This window comes from Oncorhynchus keta, chromosome 1 (genome assembly GCF_023373465.1).
Source record: "Oncorhynchus keta strain PuntledgeMale-10-30-2019 chromosome 1, Oket_V2, whole genome shotgun sequence".
NCBI classification, from domain to species: Eukaryota; Metazoa; Chordata; class Actinopteri; order Salmoniformes; family Salmonidae; genus Oncorhynchus; species Oncorhynchus keta.
In genome coordinates this window covers 90,735,350-90,758,144 of record NC_068421.1, presented here as the reverse complement: position 1 = coordinate 90,758,144, position 22,795 = coordinate 90,735,350, and the positions used below count along the sequence as shown (strand labels likewise).

The window sequence follows — 22,795 nt, the reverse complement described above, 5'->3', positions numbered from 1 at the left end:
TGGGACAGAGGGGGGGGAGGCTGGCTGGGACAGAGGGGGAGCTGGCTGGGGGGGGGAGGCTGGCTGGGACAGAGGGGGGAGGGGAGGCTGGCTGGGACAGAGGGGGGAGGGGAGGCTGGCTGGGACAGAGGGGGGAGGGGAGGCTGGCTGGGACAGAGGGGGGAGGGGAGGCTGGCTGGGACAGAGGGGGGAGGGGAGGCTGGCTGGGACAGAGGGGGGAGGTGTGGCTGGCTGGGACAGAGGGGGAGGTGTGGCTGGCTGGGACAGAGGGGGAGGGGAGGCTGGTAAAGATGGGTGTGTTGGGGTGGCACAGACGGGGGTGGCTGGGACAGAGAGGTGTGTGGCTGGGTGTATGTGTATGAATAGAGTTTCTCATCCTGAATAATTGTCTGTACACCGCCCACTCTACTTGTTCAAACGCCACTGGGATGTTTTTCTCCTGTCTACTCCGTGGGGTTGTGGTTAGTGTCTGCCCCAAGATTAGAAAGTTAGAAGTTTGATCCCCGGCTGAGTCGTACTAAAGACTGTGAAAATGGGACCTGATGCATCTCTGCATTAACGAGAGAGATTGAGGGGGTAAGACCCTACGATAGACGTCCTGTCCAGGGAGTGTACTGGTACATCAAGGTGCCTCACTTCAGAAACAGGAGATCTGCTCACACACACACACGTTTCTGTCAATCTTCCATGGAAAGTTTTCACATCAAATCAAATCAAATGTATTTATATAACCCTTTGTACATCAGCTGATATCTCAAAGTGCTGTACAGAAACCCAGCCTAAAACCCCAAACAGCAAGCAATGCAGGTGTAGAAGCACGGTGGCTAGGAAAAACTCCCTAGAAAGGCCAAAACCTAGGAAGAAACCTAGAGAGGAACCAGGCTATGTGGGGTGGCCAGTCCTCTTCTGGCTGTGCCGGGTGGAGATTATAACAGAACATGGCCAAGATGTTCAAATGTTCATAAATGACCAGCATGGTGGAATAATAATAAGGCAGAACAGTTGAAACTGGAGCAGCAGCACAGTCAGGTGGACTGGGGACAGCAAGGAGTCATCATGTCAGGTAGTCCTGGGGCACGGTCCTAGGGCTCAGGTCCTCCGAGAGAGAGAAAGAAAGAGAGAATTAGAGAGAGCATATGTGGGGTGGCCAGTCCTCTTCTGGCTGTGCCGGGTGGAGATTATAACAGAACATGGCCAAGATGTTCAAATGTTCATAAATGACCAGCATGGTCGAATAATAGTAAGGCAGAACAGTTGAAACTGGAGCAGCAGCATGGCCAGGTGGACTGGGGACAGCAAGGAGTCATCATGTCAGGTAGTCCTGGGGCATGGTCCTAGGGCTCAGGTCAGCCGAGAGAGAGAAAGAAAGAGAGAAGGAGAGAATTAGAGAACGCACACTTAGATTCACACAGGACACCGAATAGGACAGGAGAAGTACTCCAGATATAACAAACTGACCCTATCCCCCCGACACATAAACTACTGCAGCATAAATACTGGAGGCTGAGACAGGAGGGGTCAGGAGACACTGTGGCCCCATCCGAGGACACCCCCGGACAGGGCCAAACAGGAAGGATATAACCCCACCCACTTTGCCAAAGCACAGCCCCGACACCACTAGAGGGATATCTTCAACCACCAACTTACCATCCTGAGACAAGGCTGAGTATAGCCCACAAAGATCTCCGCCACGGCACAACCCAATTATAAAATCTGTATTTGATATGAATGTTGGTGACTGATTCACAGGTGCCAGTGCTGTTCTTTCAATGTCCAACTCAAATGTTCATTCTATCGCTCGCTCTCTCCCTCTCCCCACCTAACAACAAATGTTAATTCTATCGCTCGCTCTCTCCCTCTCCCCACCTAACAACAAATGTTAATTCTATCTCTCGCTCTCTCTCTCTCCCCACCTAACAACAAATGTTAATTCTATCGCTCGCTCTCTCCCTCTCCCCACCTAACAACAAATGTTAATTCTATCGCTCGCTCTCTCCCTCTCCCCACCTAACAACAAATGTTAATTCTATCGCTCGCTCTCTCCCTCTCCCCACCTAACAACAAATGTTAATTCTATCGCTCGCTCTCTCCCTCTCCCCACCTAACAACAAATGTTAATTATATCGCTCGCTCTCTCCCTCTCCCCACCTAACAACAAATGTTAATTCTATCGCTCGCTCTCTCCCCACCTAACAACAAATGTTAATTCTATCGCTCGCTCTCTCCTCCACCTAACAACAAATGTTAATTCTATCGCTCGCTCTCTCCCTCTCCCCACCTAACAACAAATGTTAATTCTATCGCTCGCTCTCTCTCCCCACCTAACAACAAATGTTAATTCTATCGCTCGCTCACTCTCCCCACCTAACAACAAATGTTAATTCTATCGCTCGCTCTCTCTCTCCCTACCTAACAACAAATGTTAATTCTATCTCTCGCTCTCTCCCTCTCCCCACCTAACAACAAATGTTAATTCTATCGCTCGCTCTCTCCCTCTCCCCACCTAACAACAAATGTTAATTCTATCTCCCCACCTAACAACAAATGTTAATTCTATCTCTCGCTCTCTCCCTCTCCCCACCTAACAACAAATGTTCATTCTATCGCTCGCTCCCCACCTAACAACTCTACTCTCTCCCCACCTAACAACAAATGTTCATTCTATCGCTCGCTCTCTCCCTCTCCCCACCTAACAACAAATGTTACCTAACAACAAATGTTACATTCTATCTCTCGCTCTCTCCCTCTCCCCACCTAACAACAAATGTTAATTCTATCGCTCGCTCTCTCCCTCTCCCCACCTAACAACAAATGTTAATTCTATCGCTCTCTCTCTCTCCCCACCTAACAACAAATGTTAATTCTATCCCTCTCCCCACCTAACAACAAATGTTAATTCTATCGCTCTCCCCACCTAACAACAAATGTTAATTCTCTCCCTCTCCCCACCTAACAACAAATGTTAATTCTATCGCTCGCTCTCTCCCTCTCCCCACCTAACAACAAATGTTAATTCTATCGCTCGCTCTCTCCCTCTCCCCACCTAACAACAAATGTTAATTCTATCGCTCGCTCTCTCCCTCTCCCCACCTAACAACAAATGTTAATTCTATCGCTCGCTCTCCCTCTCCCCACCTAACAACAAATGTTAATTCTATCGCTCGCTCTCTCCCCCCACCTAACAACAAATGTTAATTCTATCGCTCGCTCTCTCCCTCTCCCCACCTAACAACAAATGTTAATTCTATCGCTCGCTCTCTCCCTCTCCCCACCTAACAACAAATGTTAATTCTATCGCTCGCTCTCTCCCCACCTAACAACAAATGTTAATTCTATCGCTCGCTCTCTCCCCACCTAACAACAAATGTTAATTCTATCGCTCGCTCTCTCCCCACCTAACAACAAATGTTAATTCTATCGCTCGCTCTCTCCCCACCTAACAACAAATGTTAATTCTATCGCTCACTCTCCCCACCTAACAACAAATGTTAATTCTATCGCTCGCTCTCTCTCTCCCTACCTAACAACAAATGTTCATTCTATCTCTCGCTCTCTCCCCACCTAACAACAAATGTTAATTCTATCGCTCGCTCTCTCCCTCTACCCACCTAACAACAAATGTTAATTCTATCGCTCGCTCTCTCCCTCTCCCCACCTAACAACAAATGTTAATTCTATCGCTCGCTCTCTCTCTCCCCACCTAACCCCATCTCTCGCTCTCTCCCTCTACCCACCTAACAACAAATGTTAATTCTATCGCTCGCTCTCTCCCTCTCCCCACCTAACAACAAATGTTAATTCTATCGCTCGCTCTCTCTCCCCACCTAACAACAAATGTTCATTCTATCGCTCGCTCTCTCCCTCTCCCCACCTAACAACAAATGTTCATTCTATCGCTCTCTCCCCACCTAACTCGCTCTCTCCCTCTCCCCACCTAACAACAAATGTTAATTCTATCTCTCGCTCTCTCCCCACCTAACAACAAATGTTCATTCTATCGCTCGCTCTCTCCCTCTCCCCACCTAACAACAAATGTTAATTCTATCTCTCGCTCTCTCCCCACCTAACAACAAATGTTCATTCTATCTCTCGCTCTCTCCCTCTCCCCACCTAACAACAAATGTTCGCTCTTCCCCACCTAACAACAAATGCTCGCTCTCTCACTCTCCCCACCTAACAACAAATGTTAATTCTATCGCTCGCTCTCTCCCTCTCCCCACCTAACAACAAATGTTAATTCTATCGCTCGCTCTCTCCCTCTCCCCACCTAACAACAAATGTTAATTCTATCGCTCGCTCTCTCCCTCTCCCCACCTAACAACAAATGTTAATTCTATCGCTCGCCCTCTCCCTCTCCCCACCTAACAACAAATGTTAATTCTATCGCTCGCTCTCTCCCTCTCCCCACCTAACAACAAATGTTAATTCTATCGCTCGCTCTCTCCCCACCTAACAACAAATGTTAATTCTATCGCTCGCTCTCTCCCTCTCCCCACCTAACAACAAATGTTAATTCTATCGCTCGCACTCTCCCCACCTAACAACAAATGTTAATTCTATCGCTCGCTCTCTCACTCTCCCCACCTAACAACAAATGTTCATTCTATCTCTCGCTCTCTCACTCTCCCCACCTAACAATTGTTGTATCTGTTCCTGTAGGCTTCCAGTCAATGCTAGTTAGCATTGGCTCGCCAAACTACCCCCTTCCTAGGTTTAGGCCTTTCTAGGGAGTTTTCCTAGCCACCGTGCTGTTTGGGATTTTAGGCTGGGTTTCTGTACAGCACTTTGAGACATCAGATGATGTACGAAGGGCTATATAAATAAAATTTCATTTGATTTGCAAAATTGTAATTATTTTGCCACTATGGTCTATTTATTGCCTTACCTCCCTTATCCTCATTTCCACACACTGTATGTATATATATCTCTCTATTGTGTTATTGACCTGTATGTTTGTTTATTCCATGTGTAACTCTGTGTTGTTTGTGTCGCACTGCTTTACTTTATCTTGGCCAGGTTGCAGTTGTAAATGAGAACTTGATCTCAACTAGCCTACCTGGTTAAATTAAAAAAAATATTCCATCACAGCACACTAATCTTACATAGAAACTTTAAACTTCTTGCAACTTTCCCATGAAACGTGTCTAAATTTTACTGAGAACATTTCCTTCTGTAGCTCAGTTGTAGAGCTGGCGCTTTCCCGATTCCGGGACCACCCACGTAGAATGTATGCACACATGACCATTAATGGCATATATTATTATTCTAGAACATGGGATTTGTAAACATTTTATTGACCCTTTATTTAACATGTTTGGCGTGTCGTTGATGGAATATTGCCCTAAACTTCAGAAAACTGGACACATGAATATTCTTGCAACGTCCCATGAAACTAGAACCCGACCAATATGGGCATTTTGGGTCCAATACCGGATCCAATTTTTAAAAATATATATCTGCAAGATATGTACTGTTTTACAGTGGGGGAATTCGTGTCACTTTTTTCTACACTCATAAGTGTTCTCATAAATTGTCATCCCAGAGTAATTGTCCAAGAAATATGGTTCAGATGTTGATTTCTTATATTGTGACAATAAAGAAACATGAGAATGAGCCTCAGATTCTCTTCCTCACTGGTTATCGGTGGAGTTATCGTCCCATACCGATATAACGGCAAAAAGGCCAATATATATCTAGAACATTTAATATGGGATATTCTGAGAACATTTTAACCACGTTCTTGGTCAATTCTGTTTGACATTAAGGGTATGTTCTCTTAACTCAAACCCCAAAACATGCTAAATGGGTTCTCTGGAGGTTTTTGCTAACATATATAGAAGGTTCCCATAACTAAAGGAAAACTGGACACGAACAGCAGAGAAACATTTACGGGTACCATTACAAAACTGTTTACTCTCTCCACGGTTTTCCTCCCTCCCCCTCTCTGTACAGTTCTGTGTGTTGTACACCCCTTTCCCCTCCTCTCTCCAGCGTGACAATGCTGGCAAATGCCCCAGTCTTTGTTGAAGAGGAATTCTCTCTGTCTTTCTTGTCCTGATGGCTATTTTCCACTGCTTTGTTCTTCTCCCCTCCCCTTCTCCTCTCCCCTCCCCTCCCCTTCTCCTCTCCTCTCCTCTCCCCTCCTCTCCCCTTCTCCTCTCCCCTCCCCTTCTCCTTTCCCCTCCTTCTCCTCTCCCTCCCCTTCTCCTCTCCCTCCCTTCTCCTCTCCCCTCCCTTCTCCTCTCCTCCTTCTCCTTTCCCTCTCCCCTTCTCCTTTCTCCTCTCCCCTTCTCCTTTCTCCTCTCCCCTTCTCCTCTCCCCTTCTCCTCTCCCTCCCCTTCTCTCTCCCTCCCCTTCTCCTCTCCCTCCCCTCCTCTCCCCTCCCTTCTCCTCTCCTCTCCCCTTCTCCTCTCCTCTCCCCTTCTCCTCTCCTCTCCCCTTCTCCTCTCCTCTCCCTTCTCCTCTCCTCTCCCCTTCTCCTCTCCTCCCCTTCTCCTCTCCCTCCCCTTCTCCCCTTCTCCTCTCCTCTCCCCTTCTCCTCTCCCTCCCCTTCTCTCCCCTTCTCCTCTCCCCTCCCTTCCCTCTCCCCTCCCCTTCTCCTCTCCTCTCCTTCTCCTCTCCCCTCCCCTTCTCTCCCCCCCCTTCTCCCTCCCCTTCTCTTCTCCCCTCCCCTTCTCCTCTCCCCTCCCCTTCTCCTCTCCCTCCCCTTCTCCTCTCCTTCTCCTCTCCCCTCCCCTTCTCCTCTCCTCTCCACTTCTCCCCTTCTCCTCCTCCCCTTCTCCTCTTCTCCCCTTCTCCTCTCCCTCCCTTCCCCTTCTCCTCTCCCTCCCCTTCTCCTCTCCCTCCCCTTCTCCTCTCCCCCTCCCCCCTTCTCCCCCCTTCTCCCCCCTTCTCCCCTCCCCTTCTCCCCTCCCCTTCTCTCCCCTTCCCCTCTCCCCTCCCCTTCTCTCCCCTTCCCCTCTCCCCTCCCTTCTCTCCCCTCCCCTTCTCCTCTCCCCTCCCCTTCCCTCCCCTTCTCCTCTCCTCTCCACTTCTCCCTCCCCTTCTCCTCTCCTCTCCCCTTCTCCTCTCCTCTCCCTCTCTCCCTCTCCCTCGTCTCCTCTCCCTTCTCCTTTCTCCTCTCCCTCCCCTTCTCCTCTCCCCTCCCCTTCTCCTCTCCTCCCCCTCCCCTTCTCCTCTCCCCTTCTCCTCTCCCCTCCCCTTCTCCTCTCCTCTCCCTCCCTTTCTCCCCCTTCTCCTCTCTCCTCCCCTTCTCCTCTCTCCTCCCCTTCTCCTCTCCCCTCTCCTTCTCCTTTCTCCTCTCCCCTTCTCCTTTCTCCTCTCCCTTCCCTTCTCCTTTCCCCTCCCTTCTCCTTTCTCCTCTCCCCTTCTCCTTTCTCCTCTCCCCTCCCTTCTCCTCTCCCTCCCCTTCTCCCCTTCTCCTCTCCTCTTCCCCTTCTCCTCTCCCTTCTCCCCTTCTCCTCTCCCCCTTCTCCTTTCTCCTCCCCTTCTCCTCTCTCCTCCCCTTCTCCTCTCCCCTCCCCTTCTCCTTTCCCCTCCTTCTCCCTCCTCTCCTTCTCCTTTCTCCTCTCCCCTTCCTTCTCCTCTCCCCTTCCCTTCTCCTCTCCCCCCTTCTCCTCTCCCTCCCCTTCTCCCCTTCTCCTCTCCCTTCTCCCCCTCTCCTCTCCCTCTCCCCTTCTCCTCTCCTCTCCTCTCCCCTTCTCCTCTCCTCCCTCCTCTCCTCCCCTCCCCTTCTCCTCCCCTTCTCCCTTCTTCCCTCCCCTTCTCCTCCCCTTCTCTCCCTTCTCTCCCCTCCCCTTCTCTCCCCTTCTCCCTCCCCTTCTCCCCTCCCCTTCTCCCCTCCCCCTCCCTCCCCTTCTCCTCTCCCCCCCTTCCCCTCTCCTTTCCCCTTCCCCTCCCCTTCTCCCTCTCCCCTTCTCCTCTCCTCTCCCTTCTCCTCTCCTCTCCCCTCGTCTCCTTCCCTCTCCCTCTCCCTCCCCTCGTCTCCTCTCCCCTCATCTCCTCTCCCCTTCTCTCTGCTCCCTCAGATGGACATGTTAGCTCTGCTCTGCTGTAGGGTTTGAACAGACAGGACTATGCTTTCCAGTTAAAGGTCTTGATCCCATACTGTATATCACTGTTTTTTTGGTTAGTGTGCCACCAACTGAATTTGTATTTATTATAGATCCCCATTAGTTCCTGACAAGACAGCAGCTACTCTTCCTGGGGTTTATTATGGATCCCCATTTAGTTCCTGCCAAGGCAGCAGCTACTCTTCCTGGGGTTTATTATGGGTCCCCATTAGTTCCTGCCAAGGCAGCAGCGACTCTTCCTGGGGTTTATTATGGATCCCCATTTAGTTCCTGATAAGGCAGCAGCTACTCTTCCTGGGGTTTATTATGGATCCCCATTTAGTTCCTGCCAAGGCAGAAGCTACCCTTCTTGGGGTTTATTATGGATCCCCATTTAGTTCCTGCCAAGGCAGCAGCTACTCTTCCTGGGGTTTATTATGGATCCCCATTTAGTTCCTGCCAAGGCAGCAGCTACTCTTCCTGGGGTTTATTATGGGTCCCCATTAGTTCCTGACAAGGCAGCAGCTACTCTTCCTGGGGTTTATTATGGATCCCCATTAGTTCCTGCCAAGGCAGCAGCTACTCTTCCTGGGGTTTATTATGGGTCCCCATTAGTTCCTGACAAGGCAGCAGCTACTCTTCCTGGAGTTTATTATGGGTCCCCATTAGTTCCTGCCAAGGCAGCAGCTACTCTTCCTGGGGTTTATTATGGGTCCCCATTAGTTCCTGCCAAGGCAGCAGCGACTCTTCCTGGGGTTTATTATGGATCCCCATTTAGTTCCTGATAAGGCAGCAGCTACTCTTCCTGGGGTTTATTATGGATCCCCATTAGTTCCTGCCAAGGCAGCATCTACTCTTCCTGGGGTTTATTATGGGTCCCCATTTAGTTCCTGCCAAGGCAGCATCTACTCTTCCTGGGGTTTATTATGGGTCCCCATTTAGTTCCTGCCAAGGCAGCAGCTACTCTTCCTGGGGTTTATTATGGGTCCCCATTAGTTCCTGCCAAGGCAGCAGCTACTCTTCCTGGGGTTTATTATGGATCCCCATTAGTTCCTGCCAAGGCAGCAGCTACTCTTCCTGGGGTCCAGCTAAATTAAGGCAGTTATACATTTGAAAAACCTTTACAATACATTCATTACAGATTTCAGAAAATATTAAATGGGTGCCTTCAGGCTCGTACTCTACAACCACTGATCTAGTGTGTGTGTAGTGAGTATGTTGTCGTGTGTTTGTATGCATGTGCCTATGTTTGTGTTGCTTCACAGTCCCCGCTGTTCTATAAGGTCTATTTTCTATTTTTTTTTTAATCTAATTTTACTGCTGGCATGAGTTACTTTATGTGGAATATATATAGTATGTAGTACTGTGCACCTCCCCATTGTCTGTTCTGGACTTGGGGACTGTGAAGGAACCTCCTGTGGCATGTCTTGTGGGGTTTGTATGGGTGCATTCAACATGTCAATACGTCTCACAAATACAAGTAGTGATGAAGTCAATCTCTCCTGGCCGTCTGTGTACATCCAAGGGCCAGCCGCACAGCCCTGTTCTGAGCCAATTGCAATTTTCCTAAGTCCTTTTTTGTGGCGCCTGACCACACGACTGAACAGTAGTCCAGGTGCGACAAAACCAGGGCCTGTAGGACCTACCTTGTTGATAGTGTTGTTAAGGTAGAAACTAGGGCCTGTAGGACCTGCCTTGTTGATAGTGCTGTTAAGAAGGTAGAAACTAGGGACTGTAGGACCTGCCTTGTTTATAGTGCTGTTAAGAAGGTAGAAACTAGGGCCTGTAGGACCTGCCTTGTTTATAGTGCTGTTAAGATGTATCAATATGTTTTGACCGTAACAGTTTAGTCTCCCAAACTTGCTCAATTTCCACATTATTCATTACATGATTTAGTTGAGGTTTAGGTTTTAGTGAACAATTTATCCCAATTACAAAACGTATTCCTTGCCACCCATTCTGAAACTAACTACAGCTCTTTAAGTGTTGCTATCATTTCAGACGCTGTAGTAACTGGCGTGTATAGTGTTAAGTCATCCGCATACATAGACACACTGCCTTTACTCAAAGCCAGTGGCATGTTGTTAGTAAAGATTGAAAAAAGTAAGGGGCCTAGACAGCTGCCTTGTGGAATTCCTGATTCTACCTGGATTTTGTTGGAGAGGCTTCCATTAAAAAAAGTTAGTTATCTGTTAGACAGGTAACTCTTTATCCACATTATAACAGGGGATGTAAAGCCATAACAGAAGTTATTCCAGCAGCAGACTATGATCGATAATGTCAAAATCCGCACTGAAGTCTAACAAAACAGCCCCCAATCTTTTTATCATACATTTCTCTCAGCCAATCAGTCATTTTTGTGAAAGTGCTGTGCTTGTTGACTATCCTATAAGTGTGGTGAGTCTATCAATTTGTTTACTGTAAAATAGCATTGTATCTTGTCGGCTATTTGAGCCAGTAAAGGGGGGCGTTACTTTTATCAGGTAGGGGAACAACTGTTGCTTCACTCCAGGCTTGATGGTGCACACTTTCTAGAAGGCTCAAATTGAAAATGTGGCAATATTGTCCGCTATTATCCTTCGTAATTTTCCATCCGCAATGTTTTTTTCCCGCACCTCTTCCACACTTACTTTACGAGAAAAAAAAAGTTTTAATGCTTGTCTTTCATCATTTGGTCAGATATACTTGGATGTGTAGTGTCCGTATTTGTTGCTGGCATGTCATGCCTAAGTTCGAAAGTCTTGCCAATGAAAACATTATTCAAGTAATTGGCAGTATCAGTGGGCTTTTTGATGCCATCTGATTCACGTAATGGTGGAGCGGAGTTATCTATGTAAATGTTGTCTTTGTTTCATAGTTTCTTCTTCTTTTTATTCAGTTTAGTCACATGATTTCTCAATGTGGAAATACGTTTGCCAATCGGTTGTACAGCCAGACCTATTTGCGTCATTACACATCACGGACTAACAAATATTCTTTACATCAACAACATAAGTGCTTTAAGGGCTCCCGATTTGGCTCGTTCCTGATTTCGTTCCCATGCTGTGTCAAAACCGGCCGTGATCGGGAGTTCCATAGGGTGGCGCACAATTGGCCCAGCGTCGTCTGGGTTAGGGGAGGGTTTGGCCGGGGTAGGCCGTCATCAACTTGCCTAGTTAAATAAATACGAATCACTACAAAACATGGGTATTTTCTAAGTGAGTTTCAGAGATTGTCAGAATGTGAATGTCAATCTGTTACTAGCAAATTATTGATTTCATTCGGCTATTTTTAACACTTTTATGGGATGCTTGAATGTTTTTGTCTTGCTTTTCTGGGAAGTTTAGCAGAGGTAGACATGCTCTGGTTATTTTTATTAGTGCTTGGTGAGCTGCACACAGTGGACTTCCTGCTAGGGCACACCACCTCGATGCTAACAGTATAATTCTGGTTCATAGGCATATGATTACTGATTAGATCATGCTGTCTACTCCTTGAGCAGTGTTGTGATTCTTGTTTCTAGATTTATCATCATCAATCCCGGCCCTAGAGAGGTGATGGTGTGCAAGGTTTTGTTTCAGACCTGCACTAAAACACCTGATTTAAAAAAATAAAAAAGATATGTACTTCATTGTCCATTAACTTACAGAGAACAGGAAAGTGTCTATGTTCACAACCCAACTCCCAAGACACTCTCCTAATCAAAACAGTAGGAACCTATATCTCTCCGTTACCAAGGCTGACAATGACCACTGTCCCCGTAATTCTACAATAGATTCAGTGGAATTTCCCGTCCTTTTGCCCTGTGTTCTATCTCCCATGGCAACCCAGTGAGTGACCCCTGATCCCACTCGGCGGTTGACTCAGCAGTTCTCAGATTTAGCTCTAGTCACGATTCCTGCTTATCTCCACTGTTACTCATGCTGACTCATCAAGACGGGTCAGTCGATAAGCTCTCTACTCCACTTCAACTCTTTCATTTTGTATTCTTGACCCAGTCACCCGATGGAACAAAAAGGTAAATAAACAGGTCAGTAACTGAGGAACAACCGTTGAAGGTTAGTCAGACCTGCTTCTGTTTCAAATTCCAAAGATTTTAAACAACCAAAAAACGTGTCCATTCAAATTGACATTACTGTGAAATGTGGTCCCTGGGAACTGCATCAGTCAGCCATGGTAAAGGTTATAGCCATAGAATTAGGAATGACAATACTAGTAATTTTAATCTGATTTCAACGGGCATGGTAAAGGTGAAGTACTCTGGCTGACGGGGTGCTGCTGCTGCTGCTTGTGAACAGGGGAGCTGCCTGATGGCTGGGAGCAGGCTGAAAATCCTCAGGGAGATATCTACTTCATTGACCACAAAACACAACGAATGTCCTGGCTCAACCCGCGTGTGGACGTTTGCCTCAGTAAGTAACCTCTGGGCCGTAACCCCCCCCCGCCCCCATGTCCCACCTTCTAAATCACTACCTGATCGACCCTCCAACCCAACCAACCGATCAACCCCATTCACCCTTAAAGTCCCCTGATCACACACGAGCACCGAACTAATCAAACTGTGCACCTTGATCCATCATACCTGACCCTTGACCCCTTAACTCTGTGCCCCTCTGAGGGGCGGAGCTTTGCCTGTGAGAAGCTGCAGTACCTCCGAAAAGTATTCATACCCATTGACTCGCGAGCCAGGAGGGGGGGTCTATGAACTCTGACCAGTCTCGGCAGCATCAACAGTTGGATTACTAACGGGGTCTCCCAGGACTGATGACAGGGGTCTGATGACAGGGGTCTGATAACAGCCAGGCCAGGGGTCTGATGACTGGGGCCAGAATGATATGATATAGGGAAGTGTCCAGGGAGCCTCTCTTCTCAGCACGTTCCTCACCCAGATACTGGGTTATCTGTGGAGATCCAACTCGCCACAAAACCCTGTTAGGTCCCTGGAGAGATGTGGCAAGAGACTGACCCCAGGCCTATTAGGTCCCTAGAGAGATGTGGCAAGAGACTGACCCCAGGCCTGTTAGGTCCCTAGAGAGATGTGGCAAGAGACTGACCCCATAGGTCCCTAGAGAGATGTGGTTAGAGTCCCCAGGCCTGTTAGGTCCCTAGAGAGATGTGGCAAGAGACTGACCCCCCAGGTCCCTAGAGAGATGTGGCAAGAGTCCCTGGAGAGATGTGGCAAGAGACTGACCCCAGGCCTGTTAGGTCCCTGGAGAGATGTGGCAAGAGACTGACCCCAGGCCAGGTCCCTGGAGAGATGTGGCAAGAGACTGTCAGGCCTGTTAGGTCCCTAGAGAGATGTGGCAAGGACCGACCCCAGGCCTGTTAGGTCCCTAGAGAGATGTGGCAAGAGACTGACCCCAGGTCTGTTAGGTCCCTAGAGAGATGTGGCAAGGACCGACCCCAGGCCTGTTAGGTCCCTAGAGAGATGTGGCAAGAGACTGACCCCAGGCCTGTTAGGTCCCTAGAGAGATGTGGCAAGAGACTGACCCCAGGTCTGTTAGGTCCCTAGAGAGATGTGGCAAGGACCGACCCAGGCCTGTTAGGTCCCTAGAGAGATGTGGCAAGAGACTGACCCAGGTCTGTTAGGTCCCTAGAGAGATGTGGCAAGGACCGACCCAGGCCTGTTAGGTCCCTAGAGAGATGTGGCAAGGACCGACCCCAGGCCTGTTAGGTCCCTGGAGAGATGTGGCAAGGACCGACCCAGGTCTGTTAGGTCCCTAGAGAGATGTGGCAAGGACCGACCCAGGCCTGTTAGGTCCCTGGAGAGATGTGGCAAGGACCGACCCAGGCCTGTTAGGTCCCTGGAGAGATGTGGCAAGGACTGACCCAGGCCTGTTAGGTCCCTGGAGAGATGTGGCAAGAGACTGACCCCAGGTCTGTTAGGTCCCTAGAGAGATGTGGCAAGGACCGACCCAGGCCTGTTAGGTCCCTAGATAGATGTGGCAAGAGACTGACCCCAGGCAGGTGCCGGTTAGGTCCCTGGAGAGATGTGGCAAGGACCGACCCAGGCAGGTGCCTGTTAGGTCCCTGGAGAGATGTGGCAAGAGACTGACCCAGGCCTGTTAGGTCCCTAGAGAGATGTGGCAAGAGACTGACCCCAGGCCTGTTAGGTCCCTAGAGAGATGTGGCAAGAGACTGACCCCAGGCCTGTTAGGTCCCTAGAGAGATGTGGCAAGAGACTGACCCCAGGCCTGTTAGGTCCCTGGAGAGATGTGGCAAGAGACTGACCCCAGGCCTGTTAGGTCCCTAGAGAGATGTGGCAAGAGACTGACCCCAGGCCTGTTAGGTCCCTAGAGAGATGTGGCAAGAGACTGACCCCAGGCCTGTTAGGTCCCTAGAGAGATGTGGCAAGGACCGACCCAGGTCTGTTAGGTCCCTGGAGAGATGTGGCAAGAGACTGACCCCAGGCAAAACTGCAAAGGAGAATTTAAGTGGTGTTTCTCTGGTATCAGATTAAAACGTGTTCATTGTTTTCTACCTGGAGACTGATTTAAACCACTAGGTAGGGGCCCTATAAAACGCCTAAATTTCGTTCAGTTTTCCTACGTTGCCTCATCAGACAGATGAAGTAAAACACGAACACTGATGCATTAGGTCTTATCTTATTCTTAATTCATATTAATACATTTTTCCTAATACGTTTCAATGTTTTTTTGTTGTATATTGTTTGATTCTGTGATTCCGCCCGCGTTCTCCACATCACAGATTTTATAGGGTCGTTATTTCAACACCACATTACTGTTACCCTTGACAAAAAAAACATTTTGATTAATATTGAAAACATGAACTATAAGTTAATGTTATTATGCCTTTTTAAAGAGTTTTGGGCCTGACTTTTGACTCCCTCTCTCCCCCAGCCAGCCGCCCAAGCAGGGTTCCTGTTGCACAAGAGGTTGTCCTCTGAGACTGCATGTGCGTGAGAAGAGTGTGGGCGCTTCTGCCTGCCTGGTCCCTGACCACTGTTCACACGCATGCATGTATACACAAACTCTGTCCCCCTTACATGTGTCACTTTGACATGAACTCCCTAAGCTCTCTTATCAAATGTAATGCACACTGACAGATATTAACTGGTGGACTGTGTGTTGGGAGCGCTCTGTGTGTTGGGAGCGCTCTGTGTGTTGGGAGCGCTCTGTGTGTTGGGAGCGCTCTGTGTGTTGGGAGCGCTCTGTGTGTTGGGGAGCGCTCTGTGTGTGTGTTGGGGAGCTGTGTGTGTGTGTGTGTGTGTGTGTGTGTGTGTGTGTGTGTGTGTGTTGGGGAGCTCTTGTTTGGAGCAGGGGATGGTGGAGGTTTTAGTGCAGATTTTCGAGACTGGAAGTGTTTCAGTTTTTCCAGTTTTTTTCCCCTCTGACCCTGTTGGACAGCTGTTTCTAGGAAGTAAACGAAACAAGAAGGTCTTTGTTGGCAGAGCATCCCCACTAAGACTTAGTACTTACTGTCTCCCCCTTCTCTCTCTCGCTCTCTACCCTTTTCTCTACCTCTCTCTCGCTCTCTCCCCTTTACCTCTCTCTCAACTCTCCCCTTTTCTCTACCTCTCTCTAATCTCTCCCCTTTTCTCTACCTCTCTCTCGCTCTCTCCCCTTTTCTCTACCTCTCTCTCGCTCTCTCCCCTTTTCTCTATCTCTCAACTCTCCCCTTTTCTCTACCTCTCTCTAATCTCTCCCCTTTTCTCTACCTCTCTCTCGCTCTCTCCCCTTTTCTCTACCTCTCTCTCGCTCTCTCCCCTTTTCTCTATCTCTCAACTCTCCCTTACCACCTCTATTTTACTGCTGCTCTTTCTGTTGCCCCAACTTTTCTCTCTCTGCTGATATCGTGACTGGGAGCTGTGAGGGGTTGCTGGCTCGTCGTTTTGTTGAACTCATCTATCTGATCATGTGTTTTCCATCATTGTAGTCGGGTCGGTGTGACACCCAGTGCTAGCCTTGAAGAGGAGGGTGGGGAGAGTTTGGAGAGGGAGTGGAAGAGAGGGTGAGGTGGAGGATAAGAGAGGGAGAGCAGAAGAGAAGAGGGTGGGGGAACAGGAGGTTGTTTAGGAGTGTTATTTTACTTGTGGCTGAGGCCATGTGGAGCTCTGCACATCTGGCCAGACTGCAGTCTGTTTTCTGCCTCCCCAATCTGCGCTCTCTGATAGGGTGTGTCCTGCCATGTCCCAGACCCGACCCTAAAGATGCTGCTCTGTGTATTTCTGTGTGCAGTTGCATGCATATCATCTGTCTGTTTGGCCCCTATCCAAACCTAATGCCTCTACTCTGGCTATTTGGTTTTTATAAAAACAAGGAATAATTCCAATTCCAATAATTCCATTCAATCTATTGGATGTGTTTGAATATATGCTCTAACCACTGGGCTACCTGCTCTAACCACTGGGCTACCTGCTCTAACCACTGGGCTACCTGCTCTAACCACTGGGCTACCTGCTCTAACCACTGGGCTACCTGCTCTAACCACTGGGCTACCTGCTCTAACCACTGGGCTACCTGCTCTAACCACTGGGCTACCTGCTCTAACCACTGGGCTACCTGCTCTAACCGCTACCTGCTCTAACCCGCCTTTCCTGTACAGGTTGACGTTTATTGGGATGAGTCTTGTCCTACAGGGAGAACCGATCGATTTGCACTAGATGGGCCAGCTGTAAAGTCAAAATTGGCTCTTTTGTCAAAATGAATGAAAACAAACATTTGCACTTTGGTCTTCATTTAAGGTTAAGGTTAGGCATTATGGTTAGCAGTGTGGTTAAAGTTAGGCTTAAAATCAGATGTAGTTTTTACTTTGTGTCTGTGCCAGCTAGTTACAACTCTGCAGAGTTTCCTCCAGAATAACCTGCGTTTCCTGTCTGCTCCCGTCACCAAACATGGGGACTGTTGCAACTTACAGCTTTGTATCCAAAATGGCCGTGCATTGAGCCTCTGGGAATTACATCATTGAGTTTAATAGGAAGATCACGGATGGGTATTTTCCCCAATTGTGAAGTGCGTGATGTAACAATAAGGGTCTCTGAGGAAAACCTTGTGAAAGGGAGAGGGCGAGAAGGGCGAGGAGGGAGAGGGCGAGGAGGGAAAGGGGGAGGGAAAGGGAGAGGGCGAGGAGGGAAAGGGAGAGGGCGAGGAGGGAAAGGGAGAGGGCGAGGAGGGAAAGGGAGAGGGCGAAGAGAAGAGAGGAGGGAGAGGGCGAGGAGGGAGAGGGCGAAGAGAGAGGGAGAGGGCGAAGAGAGGGAGGGGAAGGGGAGAGGCGAAAGAGGAGGAGGGGGGAGGAGGGAGAGGGCGAAGAGAGGAGGGAGAGGGCGAAGAGAGGAGGGAAAGGGGAGGGAGAGGGAAGCGAGGAGGGAAGGGGAGAGGGCGAGGCGAAGAGAGGAGGGAGGAGAGGAGGGAGGGCGAAGAGAGGAGGGAGAGGGAGGGAAGGGAAGGAAAGGGAGAGGGCGAAGAGAGGAGGGAGAGGGAAAGGGAGAGGGCGAAGAGAGGAGGGAAAGGGAGAGGGCGAAGAGAGGGAAAGGGAGAGGGCGAAAGAGGAGGGGAAGGGAGAGGGCGAAGGAGGGGAAGGGAGAGGGCGAAGAGAGGAGGGGAAGGGAGAGGGCGAATGAGGAGGGAAGGGAGAGGGCGAGAGGGAAAGGGAGAGGGCGAAGAGGGAAAGGGAGAGGGCGAAGAAAGGGAGAGGGCGAAGAGAGGAGGGGGAGGGAGAGGGCAAGAGAGGAGGGGGAGGGAGAGGGAAGGAGAGGAGGGGGAGAGGGGGAAGGAGAGGAGGGAGAGGGCGAAGAGAGGAGGAAGGGGAGGGGAGGGAGGGGAGAGGGGAGGGCGAGGAGGGGGGAAGGGGAGGGGGCGAGGGAAAGGGAGAGGGCGAGGGAGAGGAGGGAGAGGGCGAGGAGAGGAGGGAAGGGGGAGAGGAGGGAAAGGAGGGGAGAGGGAAAGAGAAGAGAGGAGGGAAAGGGAGAGGGCGAGGAGGGGAGGGGCTAGAGGGCGAGGAGAGAGGAGGAGGAAAGAAGGGAGAGGGCGAGGAGGGAAAGGAGAGGGCGAAGAGAGGAGGGAAAGGGAGCAGGGCGAATGGAGGGAAAGGGGAGTCAGAGGGAAAGGGAGATGGAGGGAAAGGGAGAGGGCGAAGGGAGAGGGCGAAGAGGGAAAGGGAGAGGGCGAAGAGGGAAAGGGAGAGGGCGAAGAGGGAAAGGGAGAGGCAGAGGAAAGGGATGGAGGGAAGGGGAAGGGAGAGGGCGAAGAGAGGAGGGGAAGGAGAGGGCGAAGAGAGGAGGGGAAGGGAGAGGGAGAGAGGGAGGGAGAGGGCGAAGAGAGAGGGGAGGGAGAGGGCGAAAGAGAGGAGGGAGAGGGCGGAGAGGAGGGAGGAGAGGGGAGGGAGGGGAGAGGGCGAAGAGAGGAGGGGAAGGGAGAGGGGAGCGAGGGGCGAAGAGGGAGAGGGCGAGGGGAGGGGAAGGGCGAAGAGAGGAGGGGAAGGGAGAGGGAGAGGAGGGGAGGGAAGGGCGAAGGAGAGGGGGGGAGGGCGAAGAGAGGGGGGGAAAGGAGGGAAAGGGAGAGGGCGAAGAGAGGAGGGGAGGGCGAGGGAAAGGGAGAGGGCGAGGGAAAGGGCGAAGAGAGGAGGGAAAGGGAAAGGGAGAGGAGAGGAGGGGGAAAGGGCGAAGAGAGGAGGGAAAGGGAGAGGGCGAAGAGAGGAGTCAGAGGACTGTGAGATGGAGGGAAAGGGAGAGGGCGAAGAGAGGAAGGGAAGGGAGGGGAGGAGGGAAAGGGAGAGGGCGAGGAGGGAGAAGGAGGGAAAGGGAGGGGGCGAGGAGAGGGCGAAGAGAAGAGGGAGGGGGAAGAGAGGAGGCAGAGGACTGTGAGATGGAGGGAAAGGGAGGGGCGAAGAGAGGAGGGAAAGGAGAGGGGAAGAGAGGAGGCAGAAGAGCAGGGAGAGGGCGAAGAGAGGAGGGAAAGGGAGAGGGCGAAGAGAGGAGTCAGAGGACTGTGAGAGATGGAGGGAGGGAGAGGGCGAAGAGAGGAAGGGAAAAGGGAGAGGGGAGGAGGGGAGGAGGGAAGGGAGGGGGCGAGGGAGAGGGAGGGCGAAGAGAGGAGGCAGAGGACTGTGAGCTAAAGGGAGAGGGCGAAGAGAGGAGGGAAAGGGAGAGGGCGAAGAGAGGAGGAAAAGGGAAAGGAGGAGGGAAAGGGAGAGGGCGAAGAGAGGTCCTGAGAGGGGGAAAGTGTCTCCACAGTGAAATCACCAGACTGTCTGCGCCATGTGCCTTTTTTTAGCTCCACATTTAGTTATTTATGCAATTTTAGTTGTTCTACAAGCGTTGGGCTGTGTGTTTAGATTTGTATTACAATTGTAAGACTGCATGATGGGACTCTAATGATGATTTGAAAAAAGTCACATGAAAGGTATGCGCTCTGCTCATGTTTCTTACAACAGCTGTACACACTTCATCAGTCTGTCATTCACAACTTAACAAGCACTTGATAATAATCTCCCCCGTCAGACTATTCTCAATTTAATCTGGTCTTTATTTAGCCTTCTAATATGTGTGGAGTCATTTATTATTTATTATTATGTATTTATTTTGTTTAAATTATTTTACCCCCCCCTTTTTCTCCCCAATTTCGTGGTATCCAATTGTTAGTAGTTACTTTCTTGTCTCATCGCTACAACTCCCGTACGGGCTCGGGAGAGACAAAGGTCGAGAGTCACGCGTCCTCAGAAACACAACCCAACCAAGCCGCACTGCTTCTTAACACAGCGCGCATCCAACCCGGAAGCCAGCCGCACCAATTTGTCGGAGGAAACACTGTGCACCTAGCGACCAGGTCAGCGTGCACTGCGCCTGGCCCGCCACAGGAGTCACTAGTGCGCGATGAGACAAGGATATCCCTACCGGCCAAACCCTCCCTAACCCGGACGACGCTAGGCCAATTGTGCGTCGCCCCATGGACGACCGGCTGCGACATTGAAATAATTTTTTATTCAGAATGGCCCACAGAAGCAACACCCAAAGCCTCTAATTATAAATGGAGGAAGCGCAGCCTGCGCTTACATTTATTTAATATTCTATCTATGTGGTCACTTGTGATGAATTCTAAAAGCTTGATGTTCCCACTGGAAACAATGCTGGTAATCATATTCTAAAGGCAACGAAACAATGGCTTGTGATTGGGCGCAAGTCAGCCTATCAGATGCCTTTTCCTTACTGACAGTTCAAGTTTAGATGATTTTGGAAAGTTTACAAAAAAAAATGTATTCTATCTTGCAGGGACTTTTTGTCTGTGCTGCTTCAAATGAGTTTGTTTACACTGGAGTTTGTTTCAATAAAAGGACTTTAATTGAAAACAGCAACTGTCTTATGAAATCATGCACTCATTGGATTTTGGCAACAAAAAAAACCCTGCCGGCGCCGTCAGTAATCTTGCGGGAGCAGGCGGGCAATGTACCAAAACATGGGTCCCGTGCAGACCTCTCGTCTAAGGCTTATAGGCTAGGGGGTTAGAGTTATTTGGCTACTTCAGTTGTGATGTGAACGTTATCAAAACATATAGTCTCTAATCTGACCATCTGCTTTGGGGCGGCAGGGTAGCCTTGTGGTTAGAGTTGGACTAGTAACCAAAAGGTTGCAAGTTCAAATCCCCGAGCTGACAAGATACAAATCTGTCGTTCTGCCCCTGAACAGGCAGTTAACCCACTGTTCCTAGACCGTCATTGAAAACTGACGTGCATAGTTAAATAAAGGTAAAATAATAAATAAATAAAATTGGCCTATAGGTTAGGCTAAATGTTGCATGATTTGATTCTTGCCTTAGACTGCACGTTGGGCATGAGTCACAAGTGTTTTCTCACCCATCTGGTTATTCTCAATTCAATCTTGTCTATACATACTGTGTCTTCAGAAAGTATTCACAACCCTTGACCTTTTCCACATCAGCCTGAATTTAACATGAATTAAATTGAGATTTTGTCACTGTACACACAATACGCCCAATATGTCAAAGTGGAATTATGTTTACAAATTCATTAAAGATTAAATGTCTTGTCATTTATTCAATCCTTTGTTATGTCAAGCCTCAATAAGTTCAGCAGTAAACATGTGATTTGTTAAGCAAAAGTTGCGATGGACTCATCACTCTGTGTGCAATAATAGTGCTTAAATGATATTTGAATCACTACCCAATCTCTGTACTCTACACATTCAATTATCTGTAAGGTCCCTCAGTCGAGTAGTGAATTTCACAGATTCAACCACGAAGACCTGGGAGGATTTCCAGTGGTTTGCAAAGAAGGGCACCTATTGGTAGATACTCCAAAGAAGGGCACCTATTGGTAGATACTCCAAAGAAGGGCACCTATTGGTAGATACTCCAAAGAAGGGCACCTATTGGTAGATACTCCAAAGATACAGGCACCCTTCCAAAATCAGTTGCCGGAGAGGAAGGAAACCGCTAAGGGATTTCACCATGAGGCCAAACAGTTAGAGTTGAATGGCTGTGATAGGAGATAACTTGAGGATGGATCAACAACATTTTAGTTACTCCACAATACTAACCTAAATGACAGAAGGAAACCTGTACAGAATTTAAATATTCCAAAACATGTAGCCTGTTTGCAAATAAACTATTTTGTCCTGAATAAAATGTGTTGTGTTTGGGACAAATCCATGTCAGAGGGCCTAGGTATGTCGCAGGGCCTAGGTATGTCGCAGGGCCTAGGTATGTCGCAGGGCCTAGGTATGTCGCAGGGCCTTGGTATAGAGTAGCCAACAGGCAAAGGGACTGCCTAGTAAAAACTACCTGTTGGGGCAGGCAGAAGACCAGGAAATATGAGATGCAGGGGGGTGGGGTGTACAGACCCCAGAGCTGTGCTACACTGGAGCATGTAAGGGGGGTGAACCGTCTGGGCGACTTTAGAGTGGTGTGGCTGCAAATTCACTCTGAATTTGAGTCGGTCATGAGGGGCTAGCTTTTAGCTAATTATTAATGACCGCTGGTAACAAAGACAACCCATTACTGCTTGATAATGATTTAGTAGTCTTCAGTAGAATGATCAGATGATTACCTGGCTGAAGACTGTAGTCATGTCCCCAAATCAATGCTCTCTGATTTTGTTTAGTTTTTCTAAATATAACTGTAATGGCCCCCTTTTTTTAAATTTTTTTTAGCTGTTGTCTGGAATAACAAAGTCTAGATGCTATTGCTGGAGGTTTGTCTCTAATCTGACCATCTGCTTTCTCTTAAACATAGCAGCAGTAGTCTATCCATATTGCTGGTGTGCTTTTAGAGTACGTGGCTGAGGCTCTGTTTACAGTGAGAGCTTGGTCAGGTTATTTCAGTGTTTTGGCAGACTGCGTAATCTCTGTTCACTGTTTACATCTGAAGTAGCATTGGTTGTGTGTGAACACATACACTGTGTGTGTTTGTAAGGTCATGCAATTTTGGATGTCAGTTAAGCTTCCCAGTTGGAAGAGTTTGCGCATAAATTGACACGTTTTTTTGATGCTTTTGTTTGTCTTGGTTTCTTCAGCTGGTATTTTTTCCGGTTGTTCCGTGCGCGCTTTTTTTTTTTAGGGGGAGCTGAAGTTCGGTATCCGAAGTCCACGACTCCTTCGTCATTTTGTGCATATTTTTTTCCACTAGAGAAATACTGCACCAAACATCTTAGTTTGGTGTAAAATTACTTGACTAAAACGTCAAAAATGAATGAAAGATTTCTTGATTTATCTTGGAATAATTCAGACAATTTTGAGGAATGGTTTTCTGGCTGTGTTGCTACGGTGGCTCAAGAGGGGGGAAATGACATGTTGG

General features: G+C 49.1%; 1 protein-coding gene and 1 long non-coding RNA gene across 6 annotated transcripts in view; one reads left to right on the top strand and one right to left on the bottom strand.

The window, feature by feature from the left end:
• LOC118394193 (WW domain-containing transcription regulator protein 1-like) overlaps nucleotides 1–22,795 on the top strand; it is a 79,771-nt gene that overhangs the window by 42,186 nt on the left and 14,790 nt on the right. The window lies entirely within an intron of this gene.
• On the bottom strand, nucleotides 1,465–4,784 carry LOC127908137 (uncharacterized). 4 transcript variants are annotated; one of them, XR_008066211.1, is made up of 7 exons: nucleotides 4,585–4,784; nucleotides 4,497–4,537; nucleotides 4,409–4,449; nucleotides 3,179–3,436; nucleotides 2,950–3,090; nucleotides 1,914–2,101; nucleotides 1,465–1,866 (listed from the first exon to the last, which is right to left on the bottom strand). It is a non-coding gene; the product is annotated as an uncharacterized LOC127908137 (long non-coding RNA). The 4 variants fall into 4 exon arrangements; XR_008066208.1 differs by lacking the exon at nucleotides 4,409–4,449; XR_008066210.1 differs by lacking the exon at nucleotides 4,409–4,449 and having other exon boundaries at nucleotides 1,961–2,101.